This window comes from Oreochromis niloticus, linkage group LG3 (genome assembly GCF_001858045.2).
Source record: "Oreochromis niloticus isolate F11D_XX linkage group LG3, O_niloticus_UMD_NMBU, whole genome shotgun sequence".
NCBI lineage: Eukaryota > Metazoa > Chordata > Actinopteri > Cichliformes > Cichlidae > Oreochromis > Oreochromis niloticus.
The window spans coordinates 68,047,581-68,067,238 of NC_031967.2; the positions used below are offsets into that span (position 1 = coordinate 68,047,581).

At 41.5% G+C, this 19,658-nt stretch overlaps 2 long non-coding RNA genes across 2 annotated transcripts; both read right to left on the reverse strand.

Moving 5' to 3' along the window:
* Positions 1-2,973: 2,973 nt before the first annotated feature.
* On the reverse strand, positions 2,974-4,337 carry LOC109197633 (uncharacterized). The gene is made up of 2 exons (XR_002058732.1): positions 3,947-4,337; positions 2,974-3,572 (listed from the first exon to the last, which is right to left on the reverse strand). It is a non-coding gene; the product is annotated as an uncharacterized LOC109197633 (long non-coding RNA).
* A 10,326-nt stretch (positions 4,338-14,663) lies between these two features.
* On the reverse strand, positions 14,664-15,416 carry LOC112846069 (uncharacterized). The gene is made up of 3 exons (XR_003218883.1): positions 15,367-15,416; positions 14,864-14,998; positions 14,664-14,726 (listed from the first exon to the last, which is right to left on the reverse strand). It is a non-coding gene; the product is annotated as an uncharacterized LOC112846069 (long non-coding RNA).
* Positions 15,417-19,658: the final 4,242 nt, after the last annotated feature.

Sequence of the window (19,658 nt, forward strand, 5' to 3'; positions counted from 1 at the left end):
CGAAATATACATCTATCCATATTCAGTCATTTTCTAATCATTTTCTATACATCCACACTAATATATTCAAACTGTATTTACACTCTCGTGATAAGCAAAACCAACCTCTTATATACAAGCATTTAGCAAAAAGCTCAATTCTGTCGAAGCTGAAACCACCCTCTCTGCGCGTCCCCGCTGCTCATTTGCATTTACACACACCATCCGTGCACATCCGGCTGTGCATTACTGACACAGAGACTGATCTTACTCATAGATCTCATATTTTATATTACAGACGTCTTAAATTACAACTGCACAGATTTTTTAGGCCTTTTCAACTCCTATGTAATTTCGATAATAGAACATAACGGCTCCAACCGATCAGTCCCAGACTTTTTGTGCTCAATTCACCAGGGCGGTCCCAGACTGTCCTGTCCAGATCTCTAAACCTAACATAATTTGCCAGCATACCCAATAAGCGCAAGAATAGGAGACTCTAACTCCTAGCAATTTTGAAGATTCCCCAGTCCTTCCCGGCTCGTCGTGCCGTACTAACCCTACTCTTCAGGGTAGGTCAAGGATAAACGTCTTTATCCAGGAGGGAGCGTTACCTCCGAGAAAATGCGCTTCTTAACAGACGCCGCTGTCGTCCTAGACAAATTTAGAATAATTTGAAACAACAATCTACACCCGAAGCAGGATTATGATTGAGGCAGATCTCCCGTTGTGGACATAGGGGACTCTAACCCACAAAAATGACCATCACACGTAGACCAAATGACCAACGGGACTTGAACCCACACAATGACCAAATTCCCTATCATTCTAAGTTCACTTAGCAGTCCAACTGCTTTAATTCTCTTTTCATTCTTTCATTCTCATTACTCAGTACTGTCACTTATACTTCATTATCATTATCATTACTTCAACCTTCAACTTTTCACCAAAATCAAAGCAGACATCTACCAGTAGTTTCAGTGAGTAGACTTTCAATTTACACAGCCCAATTTGACACACTTTGGTTCATAAGATCAACAGGTGGTGCCTACCTTTTGTTATATGCCGGCTTGTCACTCACTTTGACCACTGACCAATGCCTGAGCGCCTGACGCCTCGGACCTTTCTCCGTCCTGTCTCACTTCCCCCCTCGGACGAAGCCCCCAAATGTTAAGGTTCAAAAATATAGGGAAGGAAACACAGGAGGAATGCAAGTAACCACACTGGTCCAAAGGGTAAAGACGATGATTTTAATGAAATGACACGCGTGGGAGAATGAGCGGACTCTGTAAGCAGACAGCCCCACAATCTCATCCTCCTAACATCAAAATACAGTTTTATATGCATCAGAGTATATTTAGTGACGCCCCCTCATTGCGTCATCACATACATCAGCTTCAAAACCACAAATGTTCTATTTGACAGCTTAAGGCACAATTAAAAGTACACTGGCTTCCATCTTCTCCCCGGTGGTTTCCCGTAAGCCAGCTCAGCTCTCGCATCGTGCATCTACTGCTTCATCAGTCAACTCTCACCTACACCCTAACAGTGTGTGTGTATGTGTGTCTGTGCGTCCACGTGCGAGGGCGCGTGCATGCTATGTACTGCGTACGTGTCATGACCTCTCACTATTTGTCTGTCTGTGCGTGCAGAGTTTGCATCTGCTTTTCTGAACCTTAGTTGACCTTAAACTGAACTTTCCCCTATCAGTGATTCCTCTAACTAAGTGTGCGTGTGGTTACGTGTCTGTCCGAACCAAGACTATATATGTGTACTCTACTGAATTAATGTTTTGATCAAAAGCCTCTACTAAAAGCTTAAATCAAAGATAAATGCATACTAACTCTTTGGCTCTTTCTGCTTTCGGTTTCGCTTCTGCAAAACATGCTCTGCAGACGCGTTTCGTTTCCTGTCTCATTTTAGCACAGAGAGTATTTTCCTGTCTCTGCCCTCTACACAGAGATCATAAAAGCATTAATAACATTTAAATTATAGATTCAACAGAACCATTTAAAATGGTTCTTCTTTGGACCTGTAATAAAGGCTATAACCATATATTTGAACATCTGAATGCATCTAAATGCAACCTCACTATTAATACTGAAATGTTAATGATGATTATAAAAATAGCAGCAACTAATAGCAGGACAATATTTCTATTCCTGACACAAGCTAAAAAGGAGTTCCTTGTCTCTAGATTAGTTAATATGAATTGAAAATAAACTGATTTGAACAGGTTTGATGCATTATACAAAAAAAGGTTGATGAAATTGTTCACATGATCTAAGCAAGAGTCACTCGGAATCTCAAATGTTAAAGTACACTTACTGATTGTACTTTTACTACATGAGCTAATGTAGATGCTCTAAAAGCACACTGAGTGATGAAAAAGAAGTACACATTTGGAGAAACTGTGCTGTAACTTCTCATACTGTGAAGTTTTCTGACAAAAGTGAATTGAAAACTTATGCTGTACAGCTTACTAAGGGGTCCTTTGATGGGCCATGTGCAATTACACAAAAGAACAAGTTAAATTTCACAATAACACTGACTGGAGAAAAACCAGTTTGGGATTCTAATTGAAATTACAACTGTAATCAGTAAAATCAGTGCTGTGATAGTTTAAGATCAAAACCTGATTTAAAACACAGTCTAACATCAACATTCTTGCCCCTGAAAATAGGCCAGGATGGCTGAAAAATGTACTTTAAAATGAGATTTTCTTTTTGTTTCATTGGAACAGTAAAGTACCATAACAAAGAAATGAGTACACCTTTGTAGATATCACTGATATGGAGTTTTTCATGTTTTACATAAAGACTTAGGGCTTCTAGTTTCCTAGTGGCATTTTCTCATTTAAACCATGGTGACTTAAAAGTTTAGCAGCAAGACACTTGTTTCCTTTGTTCCATCAAACATTTCTTTCAGCCATCTGTGTTTATCAGAGCGATATGTGACTAATTTTTTATTGAATCACCAGAAAGTACACAAACACAAGATTAAATATTTTATTTATTTATCAAAGATACATAATTACACATTGATACAATGAACAAGGTGTCTATAAAAATTACACATGGTGTAAGAAAAACATTATAACATACAAATAAGTATTTTATGATAATGTGACATAGTTTAAAAGCATAAGAATAAAAGTTTTAAAAAAGTCATGTTCTTTGATGATCACATTACATGTATCACATTTTTTAAAGCATAACGTAGGGAGCAGAGTGTTCACAAAAACAGTTTTATGATTACTTTTTCTACAGTGCTTGCATGCCTCTTGCAAAACTACTCACCATAAGACACAATGACTCACGATTATCTAAGACCAGCCATGAAATGTCCGTCGCTTCATTACAATCATTTGTCCCCGCTGCTGCCCTCAGATCCAGTCTTCTGTACTAGGGGGTAAAATGTCTCTTTTTGGTGGTTCATAAAAAATATGGTCTCGGGCGCAATCTTTCAAACGAGCCTCACGGCATTTCAGGCAACCTCAGGCCGGAAACAACATCCGGTCACTCGCGGTCAAAATCCACGGAGAGCTGGTGTTTCGCAGGGATCAGGTTAACACATCTGGCTTAAATGAGAGTCTAAAAAATATAAAGAAAAACAAAAAGAATTTTAAAACACGCAAACTAGCAAAATATCAAAGGAGCATAACATAACAATAACAAGATGATATGAGATACCTGATGAGAAAATGATAGGTGATGTAGAGATGTAATGTATAAGCTTTGACGGGAGTTAAACTGGATCTTATATATATTTTTAAAGTGTATTGTACGTGGGATAGGCTCCAGCGCACCGCGCGAGCCTGAAAAAAGGATAAGCGGAAGCGAATGGATGGACGGATGGTGTATTGTACGTGTTACAAACCAATGTGATATTTTTTAAATGAAAGGATTGAGAGAATGGTAAAAAGGAAAATGCAAAAATGTAGTTAGAGAGGAAGATGAACACTTACCGAGTGATATGCACATAGGGAAAGCGACGCGAGTTGTTGTTGATCCCTGGTTCTCGGTTGTTGCGAGCTCGTTTCCCGCAGGCTCTTCTGCACTTCGGGCGTAGCGATGAGGCTCAAAACACCCCGATTAGACAAAGTAAAGGCGATCCGCGGTGTGAGGGGACCAAAACTTTCACCTCCTTTTAGCTGGTAGAAAAAGATTTTGCTCTCTCTTAGGCTGAAGGCATAGCCCCAAAATCGGAATCTCTCTTGCATAGGGTTTTTTTTTTCCGGTAGAAAAGAAGAGTTACATTTAGGCCTAAATGTTAAATTATTTAACCTGAGTGAGAGCCAGCTGTCCATGCTTCCGAAGTCAGATGGCTTGTGAGAGACCGAAGAAAGTCTTAACCTGAGCGGGGGGCTCGTGAAAATCCAAGCTGAGCGCGATTGGGTGAGCGGGGTGCGAATGGAGCCGCCCCTTTTGTTATGTGATTGGCAGCGGGGCACCTGGGAGGCGGAGTGGATCTCCGGCGCAAATTTCAAACGAAGACCCAATCATTAAGCAGTAGATGGTGGAGCGAACAAGAAGGAAAAAGACACTGCTCTGGTTGCGGGCCGGTGCGGCTCGGAGCGAAGGGAGAACTTAGACTCTGAGCGGAATTTGAGAAAAAAAGACTAAGGATTTGGTTTCAGGATTTGCCCCTGTTATCGAATATAAGGTTTTGGGGTTCCCTACAGGTTATTTCTAGGGGTTTTTTGTTTTGCGTATTTTGGAGAGAAACCGCGGAGGTTTTTTTTGTTTTGTTTTGTTTTTCAGGAGGATTTGCCGGTTATGTGCCTAAGGATCGCGAGTAAGAACTTAGACACGGAGCTAGTGATAGGGCTGTTTTTTGAGAAAAAATACTAAGGATTTGGTTTCAGGATTGGGGATAGGAGGGTGCCTACAGGTTATTTCTAGGGGTTTTGAAGAAAAACGCGGAGGGTTTTTGAGGAGTTTGTCCCTGCTTATTTGTCTAAGGATCGGGTGGGACCCGCGGAGATCGCGAGTGTTTTTTTGTGACTCTGAGTTTGATTTTAAATTTCTTTGTTTGGATTAAACAAATGCATATAAATTGAAATAAACTTTTCCCACAAGGCATGCACCCTGTATGTCTGGCCATACTGAACGTTACAAAAGCACAAGTTTAACTAAGCACATTTATACTGGTTTAACACATTTTCACCCATAAACACGGTCCCAGAGACACAGGCCCGGTCCGAGTCAGGCGCGCGCACGAGCGCGCCTAGACACACACAGGCGCACTGCGCACTCATGCGCTGTCATGCGCTGACCCACCACCAGATGGCGTTTCTTTAGGGAAAAAAGGAAAAAGTTTTTATTGGATTAAAAAATAAAAGAGTGCTATTTGATATAAAAACTTTTCTAAAATAAGCAATTAGTTCTTATTTTGGGGGGAAGCAAAGCAATGAACTAGCATATTTTGGATGAATATCATATTTTTATGAAAATCATAATTTTTTTATGAATATCATAATTTAATTATTATCATAATTTAATTATTATCATAATTTAATTACTTCCTGAGCTCATGAATAATTCATAGAACCTAACACTCAAAAAGCTCATGAATATTTTGACAGAAGGGGTCTAATATCCCTCCTCTTAAGGTTTGCTCAAATTCAGTACAATGACATATGAGATGAAGAAAATAAAGAAAATATGTAAACTAATTAAGTGCATAGAGGCACTTGACCTGCTTGAAAACCTGTCATCCTAGATGAGACATTGCTGAAATATAGAGCACACCTATACTAACAACTAACAAGCTAAGCCCTGTATACAACAGCTAAAGCTACACAATTGAGAAGCTGAATTAAATATATGGTCACTGCTAAGCTGATGAGCAGGTTACACATTTTTTAGAGCAGGAGCTGCATAAGAACACATCAGAGGGAGGGAAACCGCTATTAAAGCTCAAACATGAAGCTGTCTGTGGGCTCAGTTTTTTACCCTCATGCTTCTGATTTGTTTTTGGCAGCAGCCTTTTTGCATCCTGACTTATGTGTGTAAAGCGTTCAAGCCATCAGTAACTTGTTTTTTGTTTTGTTTTGTTTTTTGTTTTGTTGGGTTGAAAAATGAATACATTTGTGATCATACTTGTGGATCACAGTGGCACATAATGATTAGGCATATGATTTACTAATGCAGATGTAATAACTTCATTCTAAAATTCAAGGAGAACAAACAAGAACAACATCTTCAGTTATGTCTTGTTGTTGTTCTCTGTGCAGTGTGCTGAGTTTTGTTTTTGTTTCTTTTGTTTTTTGAAATGTTGCTTGAGTGATGAGTACTGTAACTTCTGAAGTAGCTCTCACCATGTGTCCTTGATGATGATAAGTTCAGAGCCAGCTGAGAGCTGGGTTGTCTGCTTTGTTTTAGGTGACAAGCCAGAAAAGTTAAAACTTAGTTTCTTGTTTTGAAAAAAAAGGGGGAAAAGGGAGGTTTTGTGTTTCTCAACCAAGAACAACTACAATTTCATTTTCTGTTTTGAGAAAGGAGAATTTATAATAATAATAATAATAATAATAATAATAATACAACAAAGAGTGATGTTTTGCTTAAGTGTTGAAGCAGGCTAATACTGCAACATACCGTCTAATGCATGATCTGCGAGCAATATATGAAATCATTTTATTTATCTTTAAATAAACTCCAATTATGGAGACCTGAAGTCACATGCTTAGGGCACACCCTCAGGTGAAGGCAGAAAGCTACTAAACAAAGAAAAGAAGCTATACAAAATGCGCCACAGCCACAAAACTAAGCATTCATATTCTTTCTAACTCTTAGTGAGCCTGAGTTATGACCTTGGCTCCCTGTTTTTCTGCCTCCACCAAAGGTGGGGGTGACGCTCCCGTGGCTCTTTACTATCACAAAAAAAAAAGAAAAGAGAGAGGCCCCTACTCTCTGAATACAATATTCTTTTCATAACTCGGCAGTATGAAATATCATGAAACAGTGTAACTCACTCACAATAAATCAGCAGTATAGGATAATACAAACCTATCTAATAAATCTAATGATTTTCACATTCTTTTAACTCAGAAGTATGATGTGGCCTACAGCAGTATCATGATTCACTCATTTTGATTATAGGTATAATGTAATATATAACAGCATAATAATCTCACAACTGCTTCAAGCACATTTGCCTTTCTTAACACACGCGAGTGAAAGGCAACTGTTAAGAAAATGTTCTTTTGGGTGAGACAGTCCCAGAGGCCCTGCATGCAAGTGTACTAACACACATACATGCAATGAAGAACAGCTTACACTACAGCCAACACATGTGCCTATATCCCTCATTAGTGTTAAAACAGGGAAAACTTAATAGTTTTGTTATCAAATGCTGAAGTTTATCCACTACTAACAAATAAACTCTCTGGATTGCAGGACAACAACTTCAAAAAGAACGAGACTGGTATGACCAACTAGTGATGAAACAACAAATTTAGTGGTTAAGAGTCAAATTGTGAGATGTTTTCTGCTGATTGAATCATACAAGTGATTACTGAAGGAAGGAAAATTCCTTTTTTGTGCTTTTAAACGTGATCTTACGAATTTTAATATCTACCTGTGTTGTCCTGTCAACTTGGTGGGTTATGAGTTGATTATATTGTGAGGAAAAACAAAAAGGGGGAGAGAAGGCTGACACAGGGCCTGGCCCGGTGTTTCTCCCCTCTCTGAATAACACAGCCAATACAACATCATTTTCCTGTTCGTCTGTTTTTGTTTTGTTTTGTTTTTTCTCTATATGTTTAATTACAGGCTGCTTTGCCGGTCCTGAAAGCCGAAGCTGACCTGGACTCCTGCTCTCCCCTCTACCATCTCTGACCCTGACCCTGACCAAATGCTGCAGCAGCTGGACCTATAACAACAATCTAAAAATGTCAACAGTGCTACAGGAAAGCGATCTCATGCAGCAGAAACGGAGAGCGTTAAATCCAAGGCCCGTTTCACTACACGGGGGAGATTTCCAGACAGCTTCAGCTGACAGAGCTGTGACGAGACGCCCATTAAGCCCGAATGAAAAGTAAGGCCGAGCAAAAGAATGCTGACCTTGATAACTCTGCATTAACACTGTACAGGACAGTGACGGACCAACACGGATGATCGGGCAGCAGAAGAAAGGGCGTGCCAGAGACAGGAGGAGCAACTGAGGTCAAAAGGCACCTCAGAATGGACAAAACACAGAAGAAGAAAGGACTGCCCCAATTGGGGCCAAAACCAGGACACACTGAACTTTGAGCAGCAGCAGCAATGGTCGCAACCGGACTGAAAAGGAGGAGGGCAGGACCCCAGGACACGCTTCAGGCCGTGGTTTACCCAAAACACCAGAACAGGAAAGTGATAAACACGCCAACATACACTAACATACACATCTACACACACTGACTCAGAATGAAGAGAAACACACACCTGAACAGACGTGCACTTGTTGATTGAGTGAGAAATGACACACACACACATCAGACAATGTACACTCATCAAACATGACTGACGCCCTGAACGCCTTGAGACAGATCCAGCAGGCCCAAAATCAGGACTATGTAAATAATACAAGTGACTGCTAAAAAGACTACTACTCCCTTTTCACTGTGCAATACTTTTTGTTAAAAACCAACGGTGCAATAGACTTCAATACTTGAAATACTTGAAATACTTGAAATACTTGCAATTCCTTTGTATTCTTATTCTTATTTATTCTAGTTATCCCTTTTAGTATTTTTACTTTTATTTTGTGTTTTTGTAACATGTATCCTGCCATGTCTAAAACTCATGATTAACCGCATAATTGTTTCCACTGTTGCTGCATACATAGCCGTGACAAATGATGATGATGATGACCCCGACCTGTTGGAACATGAAGACTTTGTGTGATTAATGATGGTGTGATAGAAACTGTACAACAAGATGTTACATACTGATATCTCACTTGAAAGTTATACTGACAACAGGAGGGAATGTCAATGGAAAATTGTACTTAGTAGTCAGTATAAGCTTTTAATGATATAAGTTTGCATATGATAGAATACTGTATGTTGACCTTTTGATGACTTAGACTGTTGTCCACTACAAGACTGTTTTATAAATTCTTTCTCACAGCGATAATAGCTGAACAAGCAGGAAGAGGAGAGCTGGACACTCTTATCTGACGCTCCCTAACGAGAAGAGAGGCCGCGTCTTTCTGTATCCCACACACACATGCATACACCTGAACCACTCTTATCTTCACTCCCTACGCACTAACTTTCCTCTGCCTATGAATAGACGTATTCACTGTTGTATTATTTTTGTATATAAATAAAGACAAGTGCAAGAACAGAGCGCGCATCACAGGGCCCCCACTCTGGTGTGAGCGTTCTGTGACCGCCCTTGTATACAAGTAAATGCTGCAGCGTCTGTGTGTGTTTCTACCCTTAGACTCTTAGCTGAAGAAGTGTCTTTAGAATAAATCTCTTGACAACTGCCTTCAAGTCAGGGGACAGGGCTGCGTACGGGGCGGCCAGGGCAGACCTGAGTAGAGGCATCAGGAAAGCTAAGGCTGCCTATAGGGCTTTGGAGCGTGATGTCACTGGAGGTGGGCCACGCCCCTTTCCGCCATGACAGTAGGCTAGACACAGGATACAGCTTCAGCTAGTGATGGTAAATTTGATTCTTTTTACTGAATCGAGTTTTAATGAGTCACTCACCAAAGTGAATCGGGTTTTTTGAGTCATTTGAGTCACTGAGTCAGTTGACCAGAGAGTGCAAAAAATGTACATTTTCACTCAAACTTAATTTGTTTCTCTTTTAATGTAAATCCTACTGCTAAGATGAGTGATTCTTAAAGAAAACAACTATTTTATATAGCAAAAAAGAGCAAAAGAATTTCTAAAGGGAACATTTCTTTTGTTTATTTTTATTTTATTAGTATTTTCCTTACATGTGTCAAATATATATTTTCTCATCTAAATGTCCACTGAGCTGTGAGCCAGGGGGCGGTAGTGCACCTTAACATTGGTTGCCAACCAAGAAGAAGAAGAAGTAGCTGCGAGCCAGGAGGGAGGGGGTGAGTGAGTGAGTGAGTGAGTGAGTGAGTGATTCGTTTGCTCTATGATTCAGCACAGGAGGGAGGGGGTTAGCGAGTCATGAGTGATTCGCTTGCTCTATGGCTGTGTCCCAATTCAGGGTATGCACACTTGAAGTACGCATTTCAAGTGCGATTACGTCACCGCCACGCGACGACGGCTGTCCCAATTCAAAGTGTACTTCAAATGCATACTCCAAATGCGCCGTCGATTTCCCCAAATATCAAGCGTGGTCCGGTGCACGCTTCGTGGTCCCATATATCCCACAATCCATAGCGCGGCGGTGGGTGTGGATAATTTTGCCGCAAAATACGGCAGAAGGGAGCGGCCGACAAGTGAACTGTTAAAAGTTAGTACTGAATATGATGTCACTTATTTATGTGCGAATGTTTAAGAACATTAAAACATTACTGTTGGCCACATGTCGGCAAAGTTATGTGACATTAGTGATGTTTGTACTTTCAGCGTTAACTTGGTTTTAAAGCCTCTACTTCTAAATATATTTATAGGTGACCTTAATCTTACAGAGAATGTGATGATTTTATGGATAATTAAAGTCAGTCATATATCCGCAAACACAACAAGCTGAAAGTCAGTGATGCTGCTCGGTTTGCAGTCCTGAATATCACGGCACCAGCAGGATTCACTGCACTGTTAATGTTAGCTATGTTATATTGCTGCCTCTGTTCGGTGGTGTCGAGCCAAACGGACTTTAACGTGTGTTTGAACGAGCTGACGGTTCACTCGTTAAGCTGAAAGAAAGATGCTTTAATCACAGGAGTCACACATGTGTCCACTGGACCATCTGGAACTCTTCTTGTTTAGCACTCGTAATAACACAAACACTAAATCCTCCTTCTCTTGTGCTGTTTTGTAGCAGTGTATACACCTGAGACTGTCACCTGTCTGTCTGTCCTGCACTCTCTCTCTGTTTCTTTCTCTCTGATTGTGGAATAAAAGTATGAACATGTATTTATAAGTTACACTTGTGTTTGAATCCTGCAGCTTATCACACATTTGATTTCCATGTGTGACAACTGCAAGTGTCCAGAGTGAGGACAGACTGAGGGACCCACTGCTGCACATCATCTGTGAGACTTTGCACCCCTGATGATCCACCAGGACAAACTCAGCAGTGTGTGAGGAAGAGGAGGAGGAAGAGCCAGCAGCAGCTGACAGATGGAGAGAATAGACAGACTGTTCCCTGTTTGTGAAGGACTGCTAGGAAAGTTTAACATAACTAATTGTCTGTCCTGAATCAGTCTTATTAGGTAATGTTCAAATAATGTTATCATCCCAGTGTTTTCAGTGTGGGAGAAAGTACTCAGGGCCTTCAAGTTACACACTATGAAAGGCAGCAACAAGTTTAATATTCAGAAACCTAAAGTATGTATCAGCAGCAGAATGGAGCTAAAAATAAATGTTTGTTTCAGTTCTATGAAGCTTTGAGTATTTTGGATTAGTAGCACTGCTGTGTTTGTTGCATCATATTGCTGTAATTGTTTATATGCTTTATATATTCTGAGGTAAGTTGATCTATAGTGTTACATCATATTCTATAAGGATGTTATGTGTTTGTGTACTTTCTGCCCAGTTTGACCCATTTAGCAGAAGTCAGCCTGTTTAAGGCTCTGATATCTATTCTGTATGACTTAAAGCAGTTATGACATGGTCTGATTTTCTCACCCAATAAAGGAATATTTCATATATCAGTCTGATCTTCATTCTATCAGAAACAGTTATCACAGCGAGTACATTTTCTTTTTACACATATATGTAAACATTGAGACAAATTTAGTAATGCCAACATATTAAAAGAACAATGTTTGTCTCTTATATATAATACATCTGTATATACACTGTCAGAGATACTTGTCTTTGAGTGAAGATTTAAGGTGATAGGAAATACAATTAACTGCTACTTGCATCTTTGACCCAGAGTTCAAGCTCATGTATATATACATGTATATATATATATATATATATGTATATATAATCTGACAATACATATAATATTGTCCATATTATATTAACATTACCACAGTGAGATGACTTTAGTCTCATGAATAACATTAGCTAATTATCATTTACTAACTAATCTTAAATGACTGTTCAGTACAGAAATGAAGCCCAACTATCATGTTTTACAGTCCTGTGGTCTCAACTAATCAAAGTGATGTCATGACAAAAATGAATGACCAACAAAACATTTTTCTCCTTCACTTATGTCAAACAAAGCTGTATGAAACATTTCTCGCGGTTAGTATCATGGTTGCTAGGCAACCTGAACAGCGCGACGAAGGCTAGACCGTCCCATTTCACAAGCCTCTCACTTCCGCACTTCCCGTACTTGTAGTACGCACCGTACGTAGTACGCGTAGTGTGCGTACTTCAAGCGTGCAGACCCTGAATTGGGACACAGCCAATGATTCAGCACAGTAGTGATGGTAAATTTGATTCTTTTTACTGAATCGAGTTTTAATGAGTCACTCACCATAGTGAATCGGGTTTTTTGAGTCATTTGATTCACTGAGTCAGTTGACCAGAGAGTGCAAAAAATGTACATTTTCACTCAAACTTGATTTCTTTTCTCTTTTCATGTAAATCCTACTGCTAAGATGAGTGATTCTAAAAGAAAACAACTATTTTATAAAGCAAAAAAGAGCAAAAAAATTTCTAAAGGGAACATTTATCTTGTTTATTTTTATTTTATTAGTATTTTCCTTACATGTGTCAAGTATATATTTTTTCATCTAAATGTCCACTGAGCTGTGAGCCAGGGGGCGGTAGTGCGCCTTAACATTGGTTGCCAACCAAGAAGAAGAAGAAGAAGCTGTGAGACCGGAGGGAGGGGGTGAGTGAGTGAGTGAGTGATTCGTTCGCTCTATGATTCAGCACAGGAGGGAGGGGGTGAGCGAGTCCTGAGTGATTCGCTGGCTCTATGATTCAGCACAGGAGGGAGGGGGTTAGTGAGTCATGAGTGATTTGCTTTCCCTACGATTCAGCGCAGGAAGGGAGGGGGTGAGTAGCTCAAATGTGCTGTTAGCATGTTAGCAGAGCGATGCTACTGTGAACCGAGGAGCTATTGTCTTGATGTGAGCTTCTACTCAGGGTTTTTTCTTCCAGTTCAGAGCAGAAATGTTTTTGTCAAGATACTGGATGTTGTGTTTTTCTTCACAATTTGAATTATAAGCTAGATATATTTCTACTAATGAAATTAGTTTGCTAACAGCAACAGGGATGAGTCAGTGAGTCAGTTGCGCTTGTGAATCATGATTCACGAGTCAGTAAAGTGATTCTCGAGTATTGAACGATTCGTTCATGATTCGCGCATCACTAGCTTCAGCTATGGTTCGTGTTGTGTTATCAGTTGCAACGTTTGATCACACGATCGTGAAGGCAAGAAGCTGGATAATGGGCTCTCTTTGCATCGTTTTTCAACCTGGAGGCAATGTGAGGGATCCCATGTATCCGATATTACTAAACAAAGACGTCAGGCTTGCATTGCAGCGGTGAGACAAGCGGATCGAGTTCTGTGCAATCCCCAGCTTTTTGTTGGTTTGGTCTCCGCATCTTCTTTCCGGTGAGTTCTAAATTAATTCATATCACTATTAAAATGCTTTTAGTGTTATTTTCAATGTGCTGAGGTCATAGATAATGAGATAAAACATGCTAATGTGTGATGCTGCAGAACCACGTCATGTCATCATGTCGACTGAGTAGCTTATGATTTAGCATTATTGCAGGCAAACCAGCATATGAAATGGATGTAACAAATCCAGACTGGGCACCAACACTGCTCATGGGCCTCTAAAAACATACTAAATTGCTCTCATTGTACACTAATCCGCACATAACTTCCAGATGAATCACACACCTGTCATGTGCACTAATTTTATCTTACAGGCTTTTATGCAGCTGCAGAGTCTGAAGGTGTGCCCCGTGCAGAAGTAATCGATGAAGATCTGACAGAAGAACAACAACAAAATTACAATGTCATAGCTGTGGACAGCAGTTGTGTTGGACAAGTGGAGGTTGAGGTACCAGCTGTAAATGTGGACAGTGGTGATCGGACAGACAGCATCACAGAAGCTAAAGGGCAGACGAAGCATTGTGTGTGCAATGAACAGGGCAGAGCAGAAATAAACACAACACTGCTTGATAAGATTGTTAAGGTTTGCTGTGTTTTGGTGAATATGTGCCCCAGTGTGGTTGTCAAACCAGCGCCAAATGAAACTTGCTCTTGTTGAGCATTCATAAAGCTGTTGTGTTGCATGTGTAGTTCATTGTAAATAATTGTACTTTGTGTGAAGTAATTTCAATAAAACAGAAAAGAATAGTATACATGGTTTTTTTTTTATTCTTGATCTTATCACATGTACTTAGCAAGTACATAGAAATGAAATGCAAACTATTTACATGGCAACACACAGCTGGCATCAATCTTGAACCACAAAATGAAACATTACAGGCTATTTAGAGCAGCACATTGTTTGGAGAAGTATTTCCCAACAAGTTCAGGAAGACACACTTTAAGAAAGAAGTCTTGTGCTTGCTTTAAACGTGGTTCCCAGAAATCCACATCAGGGAAGATGCGTATGACAGGTCTCTCTGTGTCCACACAACGAGGTCACAGTGCAGTTTCATTCAGTCGTTGTGAGTGCAGTACCTGAAACACACAAAAACCACTTTTAATAAAAGGTCTGTAATGAACCAAGGCTAATATAGATGGTTTGGCTGTACGTGCAAATCAAAAACTGTAACAAGGAAGTTGTTTAGAAAGTTATCATGTTCAAACCGACTTACCTTTGTCTTAACGACAACGTACAGTTGTCGCAGCGTGGAGGCATAAAGATGGACAAATCTTGCACCCAGCCGTTCGTGAATTGGATGTGGGCCTCCAGGGATTTATAATTCTTAAACTGGTTTGCTGTGTATGCGCTGACTCCACAGACAAGGTATGCAAAGATCGGGATAGGACAAAGCCTGTAAGATAAAATTAGTGCACATGACAGGTGTGTGATTCATCTGGAAGTTATGTGCGGATTAGTGTACAATGAGAGCAATTTAGTATGTTTTTAGAGGCCCATGAGCAGTGTTGGTGCCCAGTCTGGATTTGTTACATCCATTTCATATGCTGGTTTGCCTGCAATAATGCTAAATCATAAGCTACTCAGTCGACATGATGACATGACGTGGTTCTGCAGCATCACACATTAGCATGTTTTATCTCATTATCTATGACCTCAGCACATTGAAAATAACACTAAAAGCATTTTAATAGTGATATGAATTAATTTAGAACTCACCGGAAAGAAGATGCGGAGACCAAACCAACAAAAAGCTGGGGACTGCACAGAACTCGATCCGCTCGTCTCACTGCTGCAATGCAAGCCTGACGTCTTTGTTTAGTAATATCGGATACATGGGATCCTTCACGTTGCCTCCAGGATGGAAAACGATGAAAAGACAGCCCATTATCCAGCTTCTTGCCTTCACGATCGTGTGATCAAACGTTGCAACTGATAACACAACATGTACGAACCATAGCTGAAGCTGTATCCTGTGTCTAGCCTACTGTCATGGCGGAAAGGGGGCGTGGCCCACCTCCAGTGACGTCAACTCCAAAGCCCTATGAGGGGGAGGATTGAAGATCACTTTGCTGACAACGACCCCAGAAAAATGTGGCAGGGGATCAATCACATTACCAACTGCAGAAGCAATAACCAGGCGACATCTAGGATTGATGCCTCGCTGGCTGAGGATCTAAATCGTTTCTTCACCCGCTTTGAGACGACCAGACCCTCAGCTGTCACACCACTTCCACCCGCCCCCAGCACCGGCACACTAACACTTAGGGAGCATCAAGTGAGGTGTGTTCTAAGGTCAGTGAATCCCAGGAAGGCGGCAGGTCCTGAGGAATACATGGAAAGGTTCTCAGAGCATGTGCTGACGAACTGACCGGAGTCTTCACTAAAATCTTCAACCTTTCCTTGTCATTAAACACCGTCCCGCCCTGCCTCAAAACCTCCACCATCATCCCCATCGCCAAGAAGACAGCTGTGGTCAGCCCAAATGATTACAGGCCTGTTGCACTTACGCCTGTAGTGATGAAGTGCTTTGAGAGACTGGTCTGTCAGCACATCAGGGCCAGTCTGCCTCCCACTCTGGACCCCCACCAATTTGCCTACAGGACAAATCAATCCACCGAGGACGCTATCACCATAGCGCTCCACACTGCGCTGAGTCACCTGGAGCACAGAGGAAGCTATGTGAGAATGCTCTTCCTGGACTTCAGCTCAGCATTCAATCACATTATCCCGGAGATCCTGGTCCAGAAACTGTCTCACCTGGGACTCTCCACCCCCATCTGCCTCTGGATCAAGGACTTCCTGACAAACAGACCACAGTCTGTCAGACTCGGCCCCCACCTGTCCAGCACCATCACACTCAGCACCGGGTCTCCACAAGGATGTGTTCTGAGTCCCCTCCTGTTTACACTCTACACATCCGACTGCTCCCCTACCCATCTCTCAAACACCATCATAAAGTTTGCGGATGACACCACCGTGGTTGGACTCATCTCAAGGGGGGATGAGTCGGACTACAGAGATGAGGTCAACAGACTGACTGAGTGGTGTTCAGTTAACAACCTCCAACTGAACACCACGAAAACTAAAGAACTCATCTTGGACTTCAGGAAGGGCAGAGCAGACCCGGCCCCACTTTACATTCACGGGAGCCGTGTGGAGAGGGTACACTCCATGAGGTTTCTGGGCGTGCAGATCTCTGATGATCTCTCCTGGACTGCAAATACCACGGCGGTGGTAAAAAAGGCCCAGCAGCGTCTCCACTTTCTGAGAGTGCTCAGGAGGAACAACCTGGAGGAGAGGCTGCTGGTGACATTCTACAGAGCCACCATAGAGAGCATCCTAACGTACAGCATAACAACATGGTATGCAGGGTGCTCAGCTGCAGACAGGAAAGCACTGCAGAGGGTCATCAACACAGCCCAGAAGATCACTGGTTGCTCTCTGCCCAGCCTGGAGGTCATTGCAAACTCTCGGTACCTCAGCAGAGCTGGCAATATCATCAAGGACCATTCTCACCCCAGCAATCAACTGTTTGAACTATTACCGTCAGGCCGACGATACAGGTCACATAAAACCAGGACAAACAGATTCAGGGATAGCTTCTTTCCCAGAGCTATCACCATAGTAAATAAGCACAAAAACAGATGAAACTGCTTAGCCATACCATACTGTCACTGTCATTATATTATGCTGCTATTCATACTGTCATACTGTCATTATATTAATGCTGCTATCCTGTATATATTGTACTTAATATTGTTTGTTTTATTGCACCTTTTACATTTTACATTTATACTTATTATTGTATTTTTGCACCAAGGGAGTGGCACTCCAATTTCGTTGTACCCTGTACAATGACAATAAAGGCTATTCTATTCTATTCTATTCTATGCTGAGGAGCCGCAGATCCCACTGGTGGATGACAGAGGAAGTGCAGGTTTGAGTTCATGCACAGCCTCTAACATCCACCAGGGGTGCTGCTGCAGCCTCAGCACCTCTACTTCTCACAGCCCGACTACAAATGAGTAAAAAAAATTCCAGAATCCAACAGTTTTTAATTCCTTTGACTGATTCTAGTGTTTACTGACTGTTTGATGACCATAGACATGTCTTGTGCACACCTAAACAAAGGGAACATTTGATGGTTCCTCTTGGTCACACTTTGCTCCTCCTCTCTTCCCTTCTGATGTGTTTCTTCACATTTGTCCTGCTGACATATTTTACACCAGGCGATGGTGGATTTGGGCAGCAAGCGGACTCTGCTCCACTAAACCCTGGTTCAGCTGGGCGCAGTGCTGGAGGCAGAGTGGGTGGAGGTCAGATGTGTGCAAGGAGACATTTATAAATATCCCATAGTGCTGCAAATATAATAAATAATTTGTATTAATGAAAGATAGGCTTCATCAACTGAGTTGTGACACTCGCACAGAAGAGTAACACACACAATTCTTGGTGCCTAAAAGCTGCTGAAAATGATTTTCCTCATGATAATCTCATGGAAAGGCATATGGGATATGATTAAACTCTGGAGTGAGTAATGGCCTGATTTATTGACCGGGCAATCGAGCGGATGCACACTGTTGGTGTGCGTCCTGCCCGGAGTGTCTTTCTAAAAGCGCTTTTGCACCCCTACAAAAAAATGGAGGTTTGAACGTGTTGGGATGGACCTCATCGGGCTATTTCACTGAAATGCACACATATCTTGAAGCAGTGCCCGTATGCACCATTTCAGCAAAGAGTCTGGTGCAGGTGCTGTTTCAGGTCATCTTCCAAGTTGTCAGCCTGAAACATGCTGACTGACCCGGGCCCATCATTCATGTCTCGCACACATTAAAAAAACTGCTTAAGGAAAGAGGTGAGTTGGAGCCAGAGGAGCCAAATTCCACCATTCCCACTGTCGCGCTGACCTAGTAGGTGTGGCTGTTAGGCTACGTTCACACTGCAGGCGAAAGCGCATCAAATCCGATTTTTTCCCCCCTATGCGGCCCATATCCGATCTTGGTATGACAGTGTGAACGCCACAAATCCGATATTTTCAAATCCGATCTGGGTCACTTTCGTATGTGGTACTGAATCCGATACATATCCGATGTTTTAGAAAGCGACTGCTGTGTGAACGGTCAAGTCGCATTAAATCCGACTTTTACGTCACTGACACAAGACAGACGCCAATTATCAGCGCCGGAGAAGCGCCCGATAGGACATCGCGAACGATTTCCTACCATCCGGTGAAACTGTTGGGAAGACAACGTTGGAGAAATGTGAACATTTTATTTTTACTGTATTTTCTGCAGATTCTGACAGAAATCTGCAACTATCCTTTGAAGCACCGCTCCTCTAAAACAGCAATAAGGATCATTATTAGGCCATATGTAAATAACAAAATAACTTTTCCCAATTTTGCTTTAAGTTAACGTAAAGTGTGAAACAAGTCTTTATATTAAGGGCCATCATCAAACAATATTGTTTGCTCTGGGTCTAAACAGAGCAAGTTGTGTGACATCTTCTTTTGCGCATGCGGGCCGCTTTGAGCGTTCACACTGGAGAGCGTTTGATGTCGTATTTTATGTGTAGTGTGAACAAGCAGACAAAAAAAATCGGATTTGATCAAAAAATTGGAATTGAGCATTAAGACCTGCAGTGTGAACGTAGCCTTACTCTTCTCTTCCTCCTCCTGCCCACTACCTGCTCTGTGCTGCTGCTGATTAGACCTTGTGTGCAATCTATAACTAAGCGCGGCCTGGTGTGCACTGCTCCGCCAGGTGAGCTGAATTAGAGCAATCAAGGGCGGGCATGCCTAGTAGACCTTAAAATGCATGCAACAGTCATTTGACCTGGGTGCGACATACTGAGAGGATGGCAAACAAGGCACAATCCACTTTCCACTGTGAGGAAGACTGAGCTAGACGGGCTATCGGTAAGCTCTTGGACTCATATTTTCTGCTTATGTTTGGGACTATGGAAGCTCAATTGTGGAAATGTATTTATGCTTTGGGAAATAGTTATTG